The following is a 17,370-nucleotide window of genomic DNA, read 5'->3' as shown; positions in this document are numbered from 1 at the left end:
CTTTCCTTGCAGCAAAAGCATTGAATTTGCTATCAGAACTGCAAATATTTGATAGCTGTAATAGCTACACTGAAGGAATTGACTACAGTAATAATGCTTTGTTCTTTCTGCTCAGTTTTTCTAAAGCAAAAGAAAATGAGAATACCAGGCACTGCAGACAGACACCCCACTCTCCCCTCACTCCAAAATGAAAAAAAAAAAGTCTAGTGCACGCAGATACAGAAAAGATTATTTATTAGGAAACTCTGACAAACACCAAAGGAGAATGGTGAAAGCCAATTGAAAGTTTCCCAGTATATTATGCTAAAAAATGCAGCATAGGAAAGCAGGAAGGCAGCAAAACCTTTCCTGTCTTGAGACTAATTTGTCTTAGGTCAGCCAGAGAGGGATTACACCAGGCACTTTGTACCACAGGGATGGAGCTTACTCTTGTACCACAGCCTGCCCACGCAGCAATGTCCTCTGAGTACTGGAGGAGTTTTATACAAAGCACCTCTCAATCTAGCTGTAGATACATATTTGTGAAAATCCAGCCCAAATTAAATCAAAGCCTTTGTTATAAGGTAAAATAAAAAATCAAAATCTGAAACATCCAGGTACTTGTTGGCTGCATCCAGTGGACATACAAAGTGCTTCTCCTCTCATTCAAACACATTCACTAATTAATTGTAAAACTGGACTATAAGAACAGAGTCAGACCATGATAAGGAAAAATGAAATCATTTTCTGTTTTCTCTGGTGCTCCACATCCTGGAGTGTCATCTTAATAGCTAACAACTGAAGTGTCCTTTAGATGTGAGATTTCACATGATTTTGAAAACTTTTTGTTGTGGTTTAACCCTGGTTGGCAACCAAACTCCACACATCTGCTTGCACACTGCCTCCTACTCCAGTGGGATGAGGGAGAGAGTCAGAAGAGTAAAAGTGAGAAAACCTGTGGCTTGAGATAAAGGCACTTTAATAGGTAAAGCAAAAGCTGCACACATGAAAAAAGGAATTCATCCATCTCTTCCCATGGGCAGGGAGGTGTTCAGCCATCTCCAGGAAAGTATGGTTCCATCACACGTAACAGTTATGTGGGAAGGAAAACACCATCACTCCAAATATCCTTTCCTCCTTCCATCAGTTTATGTGCTGAGCATGATGCCACATGGGATGAATTATCCCTTGGGTCAGCTGGGATCAGCTGTCCTGGCTGGGTTCCCCTCCCAGCTCTTCATGCACCCACAACCTCCTCACTGGTGGGATGGGGGAGAGGCAGAAGAGGCCTCGATGCTGTGCAAGAGCTGCTCAGCAGTGACCAAAATACCCCTGAGTTATCCACAGTCTCCAGCACAAATCCCAAACACAGCCCCGTAACAACTACTGTGAAGAAATTAACTCTAGCTCAGCCAAAACCAGAACCCATTTCCATTAGATTATTTAGGAAAAAACTAGCAAGTCCCTGTTAATGTTATTTTAAGAAAAAATTGCAATACAATATAGTGGCTCAGGTACACAGGAAACAATTGCTGAGTTGAGAGATTTTTACTCCAGTTAGGTACTGAGTTAATTTACTTTTTCCCTCGGTCATACAAACCTAACAAACCTAAGAAACCTCTGAACATTGTAGTTCAGGAAAAAAATAGCAGTAAATCACCATAAAATTTGTACTTGAATTATGTACAATTTTGTGTTTTAACACGATCTTCTGCAGTATGGTCTGGTCCTGACTGGGAGTTTTGGGATACTAATTCAATCCTAATGTGTGATAATAGTAATATATGCCTTTCTGAGGCAGCAGTGACATTTTAATTTTCCAAGTGGAGATCAAATAACAGTCTAAAGGAACAGGTGATTTCATTTCTTCAATATATTTTCCAGCAGAAGATGGAGTTTTACTGACATTGCATTGTATGTACTTAAAAACTCTAATGTTTGTTTGAAAGGGTTTTTTTTGAGACTTTTGGGGAAGATAATAATTTATTGTTCCAAATGTTAATAAGTTGTTCCTGTGAAGCACAAGACATTTCAACTTCAGTAAACAAAGTCATAACAATGAATTTAAGCATTTTTTTGTTTACTCTAAAACAATGTTTGCAGTTTAGACTGTTTTGAATGAACAGTAGTATTACTCTAAATGTTTCACAGAAAACTTTTTTTTCCATAAACTTCTTTTTCTCCTATCCTTTTTAAGTATATTAAAAAAAATAAAAACAAAAAAAACTTTTAAATATTTAACTTTATTTTAACTGGAAATCTTTTGATTAACAACAATTTCCATTGCAATCAACAGGAAAGTTCCCTGGCAGAATGCACCTCTGAATCAATGTTGGACAGAAGCATGCTCACCTTTGAAGCTGTAAACATCCAGGGAAGAAAGACATCCCAAAACATCCCAAAAGAACATTTTTATTTCAGGTAGGCACATAGCAAGAGCTTCATTGTCATTTTAAAATCAAATGTCCATTATTTTTTCTCACTTTAGCTCATATGTGTGTTGAATGGCAGCAAGTATAATCTCAGTCTGCAGAGAATTAAAACCATACAGTCATTAATGATGTTTTAAGCCCCAAATCAAAAAGTTTAGCTCTAGGTAGAACAAGTACTGATCAAGTAGCAAAACACACACACATTTAGCATAAAGGACCATGTACAAAATGAGCCTTTCCATTTAGACTTGTCAACATCAATGCTCCTATGAGCAATAGAGATGCTCCTATCTAATCTTCCAAGTTCTATATTTGTCACATGCATGTTGCTGGTAGTACTTTGATAATTTTGTGCTCTGTATGCTTATTCACATTACTGGTCTCTCTAGTGCTCACATGCTTCCAATTTTAATATAGATTTCTGAGAATCTAAGTCATGGTTCAATTACCAAGACTGCATCTGGTAGTCTCAAAATGCCAGGGATGAAGACTATACAGAACTCATTAAATGTTTGCATGGCTGAAAGACTATGAACCAAACATGTTTTTCAAAGAGAATTGTTTGGTTTTTTCCCATTAAGGTTCTTAGGAACAATTTATTCCCTTCCAAGGATCCTCCCTGATAGAGGACAGGGGGAAAATATAATAGCTCAGAAGTGACTGTGTTTTACTCCTCTTCAATCTGACAATCTTGTGTCTGAGGTATTTTTCCAGACTACCATTTTCCTATTTAGCATTCACTCATCTCCCTTAAACTTTAATTCTGAAATTCAAAGTGACTTCAAGAAGACTCAGTGCATCAGTGCTGGCCACTTTCAGAACTTCCCCCTCACATCACTGGATGACATTTAGCTGCCTCAATGTGCCTCCAATTGCTGTGAGTCAAACATGTACATGTAGAGAGTGACCTGGCTCAAAAAGGGCCATGGCAAAGCCTAACAGCATCACAGACAGTAATAAATCACCATGGAGCTCCAAAACCAAGGACTGCAGTGTGATTCTTTTGTAGCCAAATTGGGCTACTTGGCTCTCATGGCCAAATACTCCCATTTCTAGTGTCATCCTTCTATTGTTCTGTGGTGTGAGCAGCAAGGGAATTCCTCACTGCCCATGGCACCCAGGAACTCTTGCCACTGGGACTGTGCCCTTTTCTTTGCTCCTCTGGACCAGAGAGGAAAAGGACAGGATCTGAAAACGCTACTATGTCCTGCCAGTCTTTGGTGCATAGATAAGTGGAAGAAAAATATAATGGGAGGTTGGTGTTTGTTTGTTTGGCCTTTTTGTTGTGCATGCATACCTGTTTTTTTTCTGGCATTCTCGAAGGCTTAAAGTGACATTTGGGCTTATATTCACCTTGAGAGCCACTGGGAGCTGACTGAGCATATATTTTCTGCAGCTGTCTAAGAAAAAGGCAGCTTTTATTATTTTGTCCTAATTAAATGTGCTAAGTCTGATGCACTAGGCATAGCCTGTACCTCATTCACATTTCCCATCAGTGCTCTGCAGCAGTGACAGTCTTCTCTGTGCATAGGGAAGGGGAAGTTGAGGAAGAGAAGTGCAGGGACATCCCATCTCCTGAAGCCCAGGGCAAGAGGTGTGGCAGCACGGGCTGCACATCTGCATGGCACCAACGCAGGGTCCAGCTTGCTGAAGTGTGTATGCAGCACAACCTGGGCAAGAAATTGGAGCAGATGTCCTGGGATGCAGATCAGTGAGGTACAGGACTCTGGGTGAGTTAAGACACAGTATTTCCTCCCAGTGACTCTGGGGACTTCAATGCAGCCTCCTGGCACCTGACACCGGTGTCCTCTACAGCCTCAGGCTGTACAGGGTGCAAAGAGGTCCCCATATGTGCAAAATTACAGGAAGTTTATACAGGCCCCAAAGTCTTCTGCTCTGTATGGTAGCAGAGAGGCTCAATACTCAGGGCTTTTGGCCTCCTCTGACTTTGGTTCATGCTTATTTAAGATTTTTAGGCCACTGCTGTGCCCAGAATTAGCTGCAGGATAGAAAAACCCCAACAATTCATATTTGATAAATTGCAGTTTTCTTATGATGTGGAGTATCTTACAGTGCAATGAAATATCTCCCTTATTGGTCTACTAGTCATTAAATAATTCCTCCAACTCAGTTTATGTCTTTCCGTTGCCAACTTTGAGGCTTATACTGCTTTCTCGGTTAAATCATCGGCTCCTAATGATCCAACTGAATTTTTATGTCCAGCCTATCCCCCAGGAGACTTTTATATACACTGCAATGATACTGGTTTGCCTGGGCCCTGGCAGTTAAGTGTTCTAGCACCTTCTTTTACAGCCTTTGATACATTTCTGAGAAAGCAAGTGCTTATACTATTTATGAGAAATCAGAATGGCAGTTGTGCTAAGACTGCAAACACAAAGCACATGCTGAGCTCTATTCAGATGCTCCAAGCTTTGCCTGAAATGAAAATTCTCTCCTGTACTGACCATTTGTTTTGTCATTGCTATTGCTGCCTTAGTGATGCCATTATTACAACCAGTGTGAGTGAAGCCACTGGGAGTTTGGCACTGGAGAGGTGTCTCAGCATGAGGGAGGGTTTCTGACCATGTACCTTCATCTCTCAGGCTCTTTGGGGTGTCTCACACAACCTACCTGTTATACTTGATGCAGAATTAAGTAAAATAAAACTACAAAATGAGGAGTATTTTAGACGTTTTTTTTTTTTTTAGTATTTTTAATTTTTGAAAATCATGGCAATTCTGGATTATCAGAAACAGAAATGCAAGCATAAATGGAAAAAAATCCCCATGTGATTTGAATATTTTCAGAACAAAAAGATTGTGCTGTTTGGTTTCAAAATATTTTGATTTCAGCTTAAGGTTTCATTTGTTTCATTTATTAATTTAAAAAGTAAAGGCAAGTTTGGGATGAATCACAGTATTTTTTTACTTTTTACATCAAGTTTGGGATGAATCACAGTATTTTTTTACTTTTTACATTAACTCTTGAGGAGAAATATTTTTAGTGCAAAACTAATGGGCTTTTTTTAGGATCAGCATCTTTTTGCACATGCTTGCACACACCAACGTTTTCAGAGGTTTCCAGTCCAGTTATTCAACCAAAAAAATCAATTACTAGCTGAGCCCTTGCTAGGAGCCAAACTAGTTGAGCTGAGGGCAGCTCTCACAGCTTTGCTGGTTCCTTTCTCTTCTTGCTCAGATTCTGGCTTCCACCTCAGGGCCAGGTACCTGTTGTGGGAGGCACTGCTGGGTATCTTCCCTTTCTGGCAGGGAGAGCATCCTTCTGCATCTGCTGAATTGCTTATCAGGCTTTCTTCTCCCCGTTGTTCCCTGTGACATACAACTCCGGGGCTGTGCATTCATCTCTCCTGCCACAAAGCATTCAAGGATAAGATGCCCTACTTGCAAGGTGCCGCTGCAGCTGTTTTAGGGCAGGTAACACAAGTAGATATTGCCTCTCTGCCTGTGGAAGGCTGGGTAGCAGGAAGCTGTGAACAGAGATCCAGTCAGACAGCTGAGCTCTGGTGGGCTGGATGTCCCTACACTGCTTATAACGGAGTTGGGACAATGGCATTTCTCCCTGCTGTGACAGTCCCTGCCAGCCCGGTGCATAGACTGCCTTTTTTTCTTTTTGTTTTTCAGTTTTACACCAAGACTAAAACTCCTGGATTCAGCTGGAAACATTTTGCCTGCAATCCAGAGCTATAAACCTGTAAGCTGTAGTCCAAAACAGGGAGATAATGTGCCTCTTTTTGATTTCAGATAGCTCTGTTTCATTGGGGGTGTATTATGCTAAAAGAGATTTTTATTTTTTAAAATTTTTACTTAAAATCATTGGCATGGCTTTCTTCTTCTGAATGTTTCTTCCTTCAGAGCATTGAGATCATTGCATGAGGCAAATCTCTCTTGGAGCCTGAATTCCTATGCAGCAATGCAATACAATGTGCCCATAATTTTGAATGTAGTGGGGTGTTACAGAATAAAGCATTAACTGAGGAAGATGGCAGAGTTTGAGGGAGACATGTTTTCTTTCAGGGTAGGAACGTGCATGCTGTGTCCATGCAAACCAGTAGTAATTGGGGTTCTCTGCAGGCAGCAGAATTGAGATTTCTGTGAATAATTGAAATTTCTTTTTAAAACTCGTTATTTTCCCTTTCCTTGTGTTATAGTTTGCTGTCTTCATTTAGTTGGCAGAGTTCCTCGGTGCTTTGAGAAATGCTGTGTAAATAATAAGCTAACGATTCCTATTCATCAATTCCTGTTCATGCTGTTTGAGACCATTAGGCGGACACTGAGCCCCCTCCTACCCGCGTCAAATTGCTGTGTGATTTCTAAATAATGATTTTGTGTCATATAACTTAGGTTAACAGAAACTCCTGGACTGAAAACATAATACTGATACTTTGTATTTGGTATTGTAAACATATGTAATAAAAGGCTGCCTGATGTAGTGCAGGCTCTCTCACACTGGATCTGCAGATTTTAGATGATTTGCAGTCACCATGTTACAAGATCTAGGAAGAGATTTGTACAGCATCGGTGTCATGCTAGTTCCCATTAAAATCAAAGGGAGTTTTTCTGCTGGCTGCAATTAAAGCAGCTAGACAGCACAGAACCACAGGGTTAGAGGCACATCCTTCCAATTACAGGTAGCTCAATCAAACCCCTTGGTACTCCTGTTTGTTTACTCACTGAATGGATACCACACGGGGCTATGTGGAATCCCCCCCACCAGGGGAAACAACAAAGCAAGTCGAGTTTATAATCTTCTGTCACACTGTGCTGTGGCATAGCAGTTTCCTATTTATTATCATGTTTTGGGATTTGAAGTTATGCAGTTGCAAAATACCCTTTTAAATATATCACAACAGTTCATTAAGTTGAGACCCTAAATCATAATTTAATAACTCTAATCCAGAAACTGCCAGAGGAATCTGCTCTGAGGCTTGCAGCTATGTTTCCCCACCCAGGCAGGAGTAAGACTTCAACCTGAACATGTGCAGTAAGTTTCCTTCCTCTGATTATTCAGATACCTGCAGGTAAATTTTCAGTCTTAGTGAGGAGAATTTGCCACACAGGGTAAAGCTTGAAAAATAGTGTTTAAGCTCTCTTTTGGAAATTGCAAACCTTAAACTGTGGCTCCAGAAGGAGCATTTCTATGAAAAAGAGGCTGCTAAACTATGAATTCTTTAGTTTGAAAATGCTTTGAGATGACTTCTGCACATGCAGTTTCATGCAGGAAGCTGTAGGTGACAAACAAGGTCTGTTCCCTTCTGAAAATTAGAGCCACACCATTTCCCAAAAGCACTGGTAGCATTTTGTTGTCCCTGTGAGATCCAGCCCTTAGTAATCGGCCAGCTGTACTGTCATCCAGGAGATGGAGGGGACATGGTGACACTGACTGGTTTCTCCAACCAAGACTAAAGGTTCTAAAACAGATGAGATTGGTTGCAAAAAGAAACAAATGTTTCTGGGAGCAGGCCGTGCTGCCCTACCAGCTGCTGACCACATGGCAGTGTGTGTCTCTGTGCCTGTGCCACACAAGACCATCCTTGCAGGAATGATTCATTCACTCCCTGCCTTTCAGCAAACCTGGAGAAACACTGGAAACACAGCAGGGCCACGGCTGCTGTGAAATCAGAGGGTGACAGGTCTGTCCAAGGGTGCAGGCAGGATGAGGGAAGGCAATTCTCCCCTCTGAATGGCAGTCAGTCCCTGAGCCATGCTGAGGAGCAGTTTCCCAGAGATATGGGGCTCATGTTGGCTGGACAGGCTGTTTGACTCCCTGCTCCCTCAGCAGCGTTGGAATTTGCTTGCCACTTAGAACCAAAGTTAGCTGAAGGGCAGGAATTGGAAAATGAAATATTCCTGAAACATAACTGAGAGCTCGTGATGTGGTGGAGGAGAATGACTTCCAAATTGATGTCTCCTCAGTGGAAAAGAGGGCAGCAGGAGCCCAGCTACTTTAATTAGGCACTGGAGGATGTGGATGGGAGCATGCTGCAGGAAAGCAGGCTGGGAAGTTCACAGACTACTTGTTATTAGGCGGGCAGCCTGCAGGGCTCAGGGTTTGCTGGCAAAGTTTGTTTGTAATGCAGCACATTCTCCCAGTCTGCTGTAAAGGAAGCCTGGATGGGGCTTAGAAATGAAATTTAACTCTTTGCTGAGTCCAGTTAAACCTTAAAACACACAGCAAAGCTGAGTATCTGCTTTTCTCCCAACCTTGCCTGCTTGCTCTTGGAGCTTTTCCCTGTCTCTGACCTGAGAACTGTTTCCTGTGAGTCTTGTGGGTCACACACACTCCTGTGAATATGATTGGATTTATCAAGCTGTCTTGTCAGAACAAAAGAGCTACTTATGGTCAGGAACTTTATGATCCCCAACCTGATGGGGAGGAATAGGGCAGCAAAATCTCCCAATAGGTAAAATATCCTACTTCCATGAGGTTCTAGAGCTACTTGTTTTAATTTTATTTGAATATAAATAAAAAAGGATTTGAATATGCAGAGGCTAATCAATCATGTAGGCTTCTGTGATCCTTTTGGGTGAAACAAAATTAATTTTAATCTCTCAATGTTTGTACGAGAGGGAGCAGTAGTATTTATTTGGCAGGCGTGTGGGCACGCTCTCTCTGAAGCACGCAGTAAAACAAAGCATAACAAATCTGTATTTACAAATCTGAGGAAGCCTGCACTGCAGTCAACATATTAAAGTTCTTTCAGCAGCTTGAGAGATGATTTGCATTGAGCGCCTTAGCCCAGGTTTACTGAGACAGAGGAAGGTGTTGACACAATATGTGTTTGAAACATTGCTTACATTTTCTCACATGAAACTTCAGCTGTTTCTTCGAGGTTTGCCACATGCTGAGATGAAGCAAGAAATACTAAAAAAAAATTCTTGTCAGATGCTTTGCTAGATGAGAGAAAAGATAAGAAAGCTAGTACAAAAATACAGAGAAATTATTTCCACCCATTAAAGTCTTGAATTTGCAGTCTTATTCGCAAATTTAGCTAGAGGGAGAAGATCAATATCAGAACTCTGCTAGCAGCATTAGTTGTTGCATGCTTGAGAGAAATCAGGAGCTGGACTTCAAAGTGCTCTTTATTTGGTGAAGGTTATACTGTTTAAGGGTTGGAGATTGCTGCTTAGCAGAAAGAGGTAATTGGAAAGCAGAAGCAAATGCCACTGCTCCAGCAGCATGGAAAAGTGTAAAACACCATTGCCATGTGCATCAGGCTGCAAAATGAGGAAACCCATCTGGGAAATAATGGTTCAGAAAATCACTGTGTTAAGGGATAATGGAAGGGCCGCTCCACCCTCTTGTTGGTCCTGAGGAGGTCAATGGAAAGATAGGTGAAAGGAGGAAAATTGCTTAAAGATCCTGTGCATTCCCTTTGCAGGTAGAAGCAAGAAAGCATACATTCCCCTTGGGCTGGGGACAGCTTTTCCTCCTCTCCTTCTTAGCTGCTTTTTTTTTCCCCCCTGGAATATTTTCATGTAATCTTTGAATAGAGGTTGGCTCTTTTCCATAAGATATGCATCAGCTCCTGTAGAGCCGAGGGTTTGGTAAAGGCACAGAAGATCTCTGTTACTCACCGGGCCAGCTGTGATGTGCACATTCTTTCAAACTATCACAGTTTCAGGTGAAGAAGCCTGGGAAGACATTCCATAGATGAAGAAATCATGCAGATTGTGGCCCTTGCTTATTGTAACTAGCACTGTTGGCTTCCTGAGACTCAAATTCTGACAACTGCAATTTTTTTCCACCTAAATCATGATTCAGTTGCTTGCAGGAAATATGGGGCTGATATACACCAGGGCTAAAGGAAGACAGCAGTGGTGCTTTGTCCCTTCCACACCCCAAGACAGATCCTAAATAGACAGTTTGAAGAGCTAAAATCAAGTCAGCTGGAGAGATGGTGGTGAGGGGATTCTCTAGTCTGAGAAAGCAGGTGGAGGGGATGTCAGCAAGAGATTTGCTTGTCTGGCTCTATTGGCTCCCTGTTGTGCTAATCTCCAAAAGAGGAAAGAGGCTGCAAAGCAGGCTGGATAAGGCTCCCCACAGTTCCTGTTGTCCAACAAATCAGTCCTAATGGAGCACAAGGACAGAAATTTGTCTTAGGAGTAGAGGCCTGCTCCTGGAGAGAAGAAGATTTACAGACAGGTGCACAGCTTGAGAAGTTGTTGGCTTTTTGCCATCCCTCTATACACTTGCTGATGAAGCTAGAACAAAGTGAATGAAATTAGATCTCATTAGGGTTGGTCCTGCTGCTTTTAACTAACCCAGTAGTTATGTCAGCTCTAGGATTTTTCATTTTGGCTTTGTTTTGGGGTGGTTTTTTTTGTTTGTTTCTTTTTTGTCTTTTTTGGTTTGGTTTTTTAATTTATTTTTTTGGGTTTTTTTCTGGGGTTTTTTTGTTTGTTTGTTTGTTTGGGGGGGGGAGGTTGTATGGTTTTTTGGTTGTTTTTTTACTTTCAAGTGTACCTGCCCCACCAAAGGAGGCTCAGAAAGCCACCTGGCATTTGAGGCTATGTTCAGATGCTGGTTCCTAAATGAGCCCTTTCTATCAGTGCCAGCTGTTGTAAGGGGAGTGACTCTTTTCTCCACACTCAGCATCAGAACATGTGGTGACAGCAGAGCTGATGGGAGCATGCTGTTCTTGCTGCTAATCAGAGGAGCTTTGCTCTTGATTTGTAGCTCTCCTGTATTAATCAGAAGAAACATGATATGGAAAAAGATTTGGGTGGCTGTTTTACATCCTTATGCTCATTCCCCACCACTCATAAGGCCTCTGAATTACAGAACAAAAAAAAGTAAGTAGTGCTTATATTTTCTCACAGTGAAAAATAGGCTTGTCCTGTTGTCATTGAGGTTTCCCAAGTCTAGCTAGATTTTTACGGGGAAGGAAAGACAGGCAAGTTTAGTGACTTTTGAGAGCTCCTCCATCTAGGCAGCCTTTTGAATAAGGTCTTTGTATTTGCCTGAGTTCACAAGACTTATCTTGCTGTTTAGATCCTTTAGCTTTTCAAGTACCCTGCAAGAAAAGCAATGTGGAAGCTATTGACTACCACCTTGTGTGGCTTAATTTGTTTTATTTTGGTCAAAATTTAAATCATTGAAGATGTTAATGTCACTTTAACTCTGATCCCATCTCTTGCTGTGAATCCCATGCAAATGCTTCCTTGGTGGAAATCTTTTCTTTTTAGTGCTTTGGCTACAAGGGTGACAAAACAGATAAAAAAGTGATATTTTCCATAAGTCAGACACAGCTCTACCTCATTTGGGTTTTAGTGAATTAAAAGTGCTAAAAAAGGGATTATTCACAGGTTCCCCTTGTTCCAATGACGTTCACAGCTGTTGTGGTTCCTTTTGATCACTGCATCTTTACCAAGGTCCATTTTATTTCCTTTTGCATTGCACAGCATTCCTCAGTTTTAATTGCACTATCATGGGTGGCAGCTGGATCTGATTCACCTCTAGGGGGATGTAAATAAATCTGGATAGTTCTATAGGGTAAAAGCTATGTTAATATTTTTCACAAATAGTCAATAGGAAAACAATGCTTATTTGTCACAGTGCAAAGATACCTGTACAAATTCAGGGATGTTCTTCTGCAGCAAAGGTGCTTCTGTCCACCTGCCCTAATTCAGTCTTCACGTCCTGCTGTAGTGAAGCAGTGTCCAAGTCACCTAAGAGCCATGCCAGCAGGTGGCATCTATTCTAGCCTAGGTGTCTTGGCTTCCATGTTCAGCAGAGATTACTGCACTTTACAAGCCCATCTCCAGGCACATTCTGGGCAGGAGGCTTGCAACATGGGTTTGCATCAGTTTACTTTCTGACAACATTAGTAGGTGAGATGGGATCTATCTCCCCAAATATTTGGTTTACTAGCTGTCTAGGTGTAGGCAAGTGAGTTTACGTTCAGGAATAGACCCTTCTTTAAAATTTAAAATAAAAAAAAAAGAAATTCCACTTTGTGAAAGAGGTTGAGGCTGTTTCATGACCTGCCATTGTAGACCTGAATACAAATAATTCAGTTTGCCTGGGGACCATGCAGGATTTGACTTTCAAAGAAAACTTTCAGTAGAATATGCAGGCTTTCATGTTTGCTTTTTTGAGGGTTTTTCTCCTCATTGAGTCAGTCAGAGGTAACTGGGTTGTCCTGGTGCACCAGGAAACAATCTCTGAGAGGAACACAAGTCTTAAAATACAGATGCTCTCCCTGTACAGAAACAGAAATATAATCCCGGACTAATCACTAAAACAAGAGCCAACTGTGCTTGTGAATCTGACTGCAGCCCAGGCTGAGGGGGACAGTGCAAAGCAGTGGATTGTATTTGCAAGGATTCCCTAGAGTGGAAGCAGTGGGAATGTGATAGTCAGGAACACAGAACTGTGGGACCTGAAACTTTGATCAGCCCAAAGGCTGTGTACAAAATTCCCTGTTTATTGTAGATACCAGTAGAGCTCCCCAGTTCAGGAGATGAGTAAAGGGGCACTCCAAGTGGCAGAAGCTGCCTGCTTTCCCCTGTATGAAGTTACTGTGGGGAGATTTTTGCTGGTAAATTTTAGCCCTCAATGTGATGCCCATGACATCTCCTCTCTAGCTGCACTCACAGCTCCTTTGCTTGCAGGTCCCACACCTCAAGGAGCTGCTCCATAAATTGCCCCTGGGCTGCCTCCTAGCACTGTAAGACTTTCCCTAGTGTGGGGCCTGAGAGCAGATGCCAACTCTTTGGAGAGCAGACAGCTAGATGGCAAATTCAGCCAACAGCCCCTACAAAACTGTAGAACAGCATAATTACAATAAAGTTTTAAAATATTCCTGTATCACTTGGATGATTTTTTTCATTTTCCACTCTGAGAATAACCTCTGATCTTCCATGGAAATGCATCTAGCATTTAAATGGAATCTACATGTTTCCCTTGGACATTCAATTCTGGCTAGAGCTTTCAAAAAAAAAAAAGAAAAAAATCAGACAAAAGATACTTATTCTGTTATAATGGTTCTGTTTCAGTGGTGTCTTTTAATTATGCTAGCTGGCTGTGTAAACTTAATTGCATTAGAGGCTACTAATTATCTGATTAGGAAATGCTTGGCTGTAATAGCTTATTTTAATGAATTGATGATGGATGCATGTAATTTTTAGTTGTTTAGCTGTTACCTCAAATTGTTAAACTTCATAAACTGAATTCAGTCTTTTTTTTTTTAACTCTTAATTTTAAATCTAATACGTGAAACATGAACACATTTTTTTGCAATCTGGGATGGTTGCACGTTTTTCTGCTTGTGCCTTCCTACAAGTGACCACATCTCAGTTGTCATTCTTCTGCTGTGGTGGGTTTTGTGTGGCTTTTTCTTCTTTATTTTTTTGTTCCCTCCTTTCTCTTCATCACATTTGTTTCTACTGAGTGACACAGGAGATTTTATTTAGAAGCTGATTTGTATTTAAATGGTCTCAAAAAGGAGCTATTGGGGTATTCTGCTTCTCTGAAGTATCTGAGATAGCAAAAGGGCTGTCAGAAATTGCATGGAGAAAAAAGATGGTGTTGAGATAGCGTCTTCTGGCGAATGAATGTCAGAGGATCTGGTCCTTTAGATCATCTGCAGGCCTGGATTGTTTGGCTGAATGTGGGCTGTCACATCCATCCTAGGGGTCGTGTCCCAGTGATACCATTGGAATGAGAAGCAGAGATGTGAGCCTGACTAATCTCATTGCACCAGCTGCTTATGCTCATTCTTGGGAATGCACTGAATTGTAAATCTGTAAGTAGAGTTGTGGCCAGGAACACTTCTGAACAACTGTCCAAGCTAAAACAAGGCATTTATTCTCTTGGTTTCAATTGATTTTCAAGGAATGATGTCTTAAAACATTTCTTGCCCTTTTGAGCACTTTCTGAATGTCAGGGGGATTTTGGAGTCACTGCAGAAATGATGATAAAGAAGATGAGATGAAATGGAAGAAATTTGAGGTGTTTCAAACTCCCCTATTCATTTAACCTTTCTGAAGTGGTATATGAGCCACCCATATGCTTTTGAAGCTATGGAAAATATAAAAATACTTTGGCATAGATTTTATTTAAGATGACTTTCAATCTTGATATTCCAGTTCTGATAATGCTGAACAAAATGCACACTCTCAAAGTGAAATATAATTTCTTCATATGGCAGCGTTGGTTTAAAACTCAACTGTCCTGCTCAGATACAGCAGCAAAGTAATGACAGCAACTGGAAATTCATCTTGCTGCTGAGATAAATCTCGGGAGAGTGGCTGTTATTTATGTATTTGACCCTAACCTGATGTTTGGGTACCTGAGGAGGGCTAACATCTGGATCTGTTTGCAGGAAAATTTCCAGTGGAGCTTCCTCATTGTGGTTTAGTCTTGCTCCCATGCCCAACTCTTGCTCTGAGCCCTTTCTTCCTTTACTGTGTGCTTCCTTTTGGATGCATCCAACATGAGTTTTGGAATGTTCCCAAGGAACAGCAGGCAGTCCTGCGTACTAGGCAGGTGGAGAGGGCACTGATAATATTGAATGACATCCATGTTGTCCCCTCTCTCCCTTCTGCCCTCCTCCACCCCGTCTTCCTCCCTGTCTTCCCTCGTCAACAAAAGTGCCCAGCACTGATAGACTCAATTCCTCATTTTGGGTTTATCCCAAATTAACCATCTCATGTAGGCTCACACCAGCAGCTGTGAGGAAGATTCTTCTGTGCCCAGTAGTGCTGGGAATCTGTGGTGCTGGGAGGCTGGAGAGGTGTTGTTTGAGACTGAGTGAAATGCTGTGGCATCAGTTCACAGGAGCTCTGTTGAGCCCTGCCTGGCATCCTTTGGTTCTGACTTATGGATTTTTTTTCTTGATTTTTGCTCTTGAAGTCAAACAGCGTTGATAAGTGCATATCCTGATGCTTGGGAAAAGGTGTGCAAGCCTAGGACAGAAACACAGGCCTAGAGACAGGCTCTAGTGGTGGAGGATTAGGGCAGCTATGAAAAGCATCGCTGGCACAGAAGTGTCAGGCTGGGTTTTACCTTCAGCAGAAGGATCTCCAGACTCCTGCTGAGGTTCCCCAAGCACGTGTGATGATCCCAGGCCTGGAGAGGAGCTGGTACAGCCTGGCAGTCCATGGGAGGGCATCAGTGCCTGCTCTAACCTGGCTGCAGGAGGGACGTGTAGCATGAGCAAGGAAAGCTGTGAACAGCAAGAACCAGAGGAGGGGAGAAGGAGGAGAAAGTCCAAGAGAATGATATATACAGCTAGAAAGAAGGGGTTAAGGTACTAGCTATTGTTTAGTCTTCTGTCACTCTCTGAAAGGCTTGTAGAGAGCAATTAGGAGCTGGTAAGCAAACCTCTGTCCTGCTGCAGGCTCAGCTTTTGCTGCCAGGTGCTGCAAATAAAGGCAGGCACTGCCACTTCATATTTAATTGCTGTTTGGCGAATAAGCCTTTGGCTTTTTTTTAGTTTTCCTTATTGCCACCTCCAGAGTCTGCAGGTGGAAGAGCCAGAAGAAATAGCTTTGGGAACTCCTAAAATGACAGCCCTGCAGGGTTGGTGATAAGAATTAATCTCAGGCATATTTCTTTTTGTTTTGCTGCCTTTGAAGAGAGAGGGGAAATAAGGGGAAAGGTGTATGGAGATATTCTGAGACAGTCTTCTGCTTTTTTTTTTTTTCCCCCCTAAAAGACAGATATGGCTATTGGCCTATTAGCTGTCTGATGGGAGAAAGAATATAAATAGAGAGAGAATGAATTACAGTGTAGTTATTTCTTTCAGGGGAAAAAGAAAAAATTATGGATTTTTGTGATATGTGCTTGAATATTTTTCAAGGGACTGGTGCAATCTATAGTGCAAGATTATGCAGACTTTAAAAGAGTGTTTTCTAATCAAACAAAGCTTTCTTCAATGCTTTACCAAGATTGCACAACCTAAGCACATGACAATTAAATATAGGCACTTGCCATGCTGAAGGTGGCCAGTAATCTTTAATTTGCTGAATGTATCTGCATGGCTGTGTTGAATATTATTTCCATATTCAGAGATGCAGTTATTATAACTATTCCCCTCCTCAGTATCTGATAGCATTAATGCCAAGATTAACTTTTTCTTTACTCTCCTAACAAAAAAGAGGTTGATATAATAAAAAGTAAATTAGGAAAGGCTACTAAATGGGAATAGCCAGCTATAAATAACCAAAACATTTCCTATTAATTACAGTTTTGTTGCTTGCCTTGAAATTTTCTGGTTTTCCTTCTAAAATATTAAAAATCTGACAGTGACGGGTTGGCAAAAACCTTAGGAGAACTGCTGTTACTTTTCATTAGTTTAATACATTATTTTTTCAGTGTAAGATTTTCAGAGTTTAAAGATTCAGGAACTTCAGTTCCATGGAGCCTGTGATATCTCACCTCCCACACTGATGCGCTGTAGGTGTGAAACTTGTCTAAAAGGTGTTTGTGAAAGGATAGCAATGGCCAGTGCAACCATGGTTAGTTTGGGAAGAAAAAAATTTTCCGCAGATGTTAAAAATATGATTAATCATGCAGAAGTAGATTGGAAATTTGCACGCTATGAAAATCACAGATCTAATTTGTTCCCAGAGGATATATTTAAGTACAGCTCCATTGACTTTAATAGAGTTACTTGACACTTCAGAGTAGTGTCAGCAAGAGGACAATCGAACCCAATTTCCTCAGAGTAAGCAAGTGCAGGGGAATTTCAATCAGCATTCTTTTTAGATTTTGGTTACGAAATTGAAGCCACAAATACCCATCTCAAACATAACTTTTAAAACTTAATTGTATTTCTTTTTGACTTTGTGATGAAGGGCAATAAAAAGGAAAGATGTTTTGTGTTAAAATTGGTAAAATACAAGGTATGCATACTTCTCTACTGGCTGTAAGTTGATGCACAGTCCTTGGGGATGGAGTGTGGTTGGCACAAGCAGAAGCACAAGGTAGCAAA

The 17,370-nt window shown here is 41.2% G+C and overlaps 1 long non-coding RNA gene across 1 annotated transcript in view; it reads left to right on the top strand.

Annotated features, from left to right (window-relative positions):
- Positions 1–17,370, top strand: part of LOC148224033 (uncharacterized) — a 240,951-nt gene that overhangs the window by 206,602 nt on the left and 16,979 nt on the right. Inside the window, exon 4 of the long non-coding RNA XR_015803572.1 lies at positions 2,276–2,400. This is a non-coding gene — a long non-coding RNA (uncharacterized LOC148224033). The remainder of the gene's footprint in view (positions 1–2,275; positions 2,401–17,370) is intronic.

Source organism: Sturnus vulgaris, chromosome 4 (assembly GCF_052056855.1).
Source record: "Sturnus vulgaris isolate bStuVul1 chromosome 4, bStuVul1.hap1, whole genome shotgun sequence".
NCBI lineage: Eukaryota > Metazoa > Chordata > Aves > Passeriformes > Sturnidae > Sturnus > Sturnus vulgaris.
Note: the sequence above shows the minus strand (reverse complement) of the source record. Positions and strands in the feature narration are given on the sequence as shown.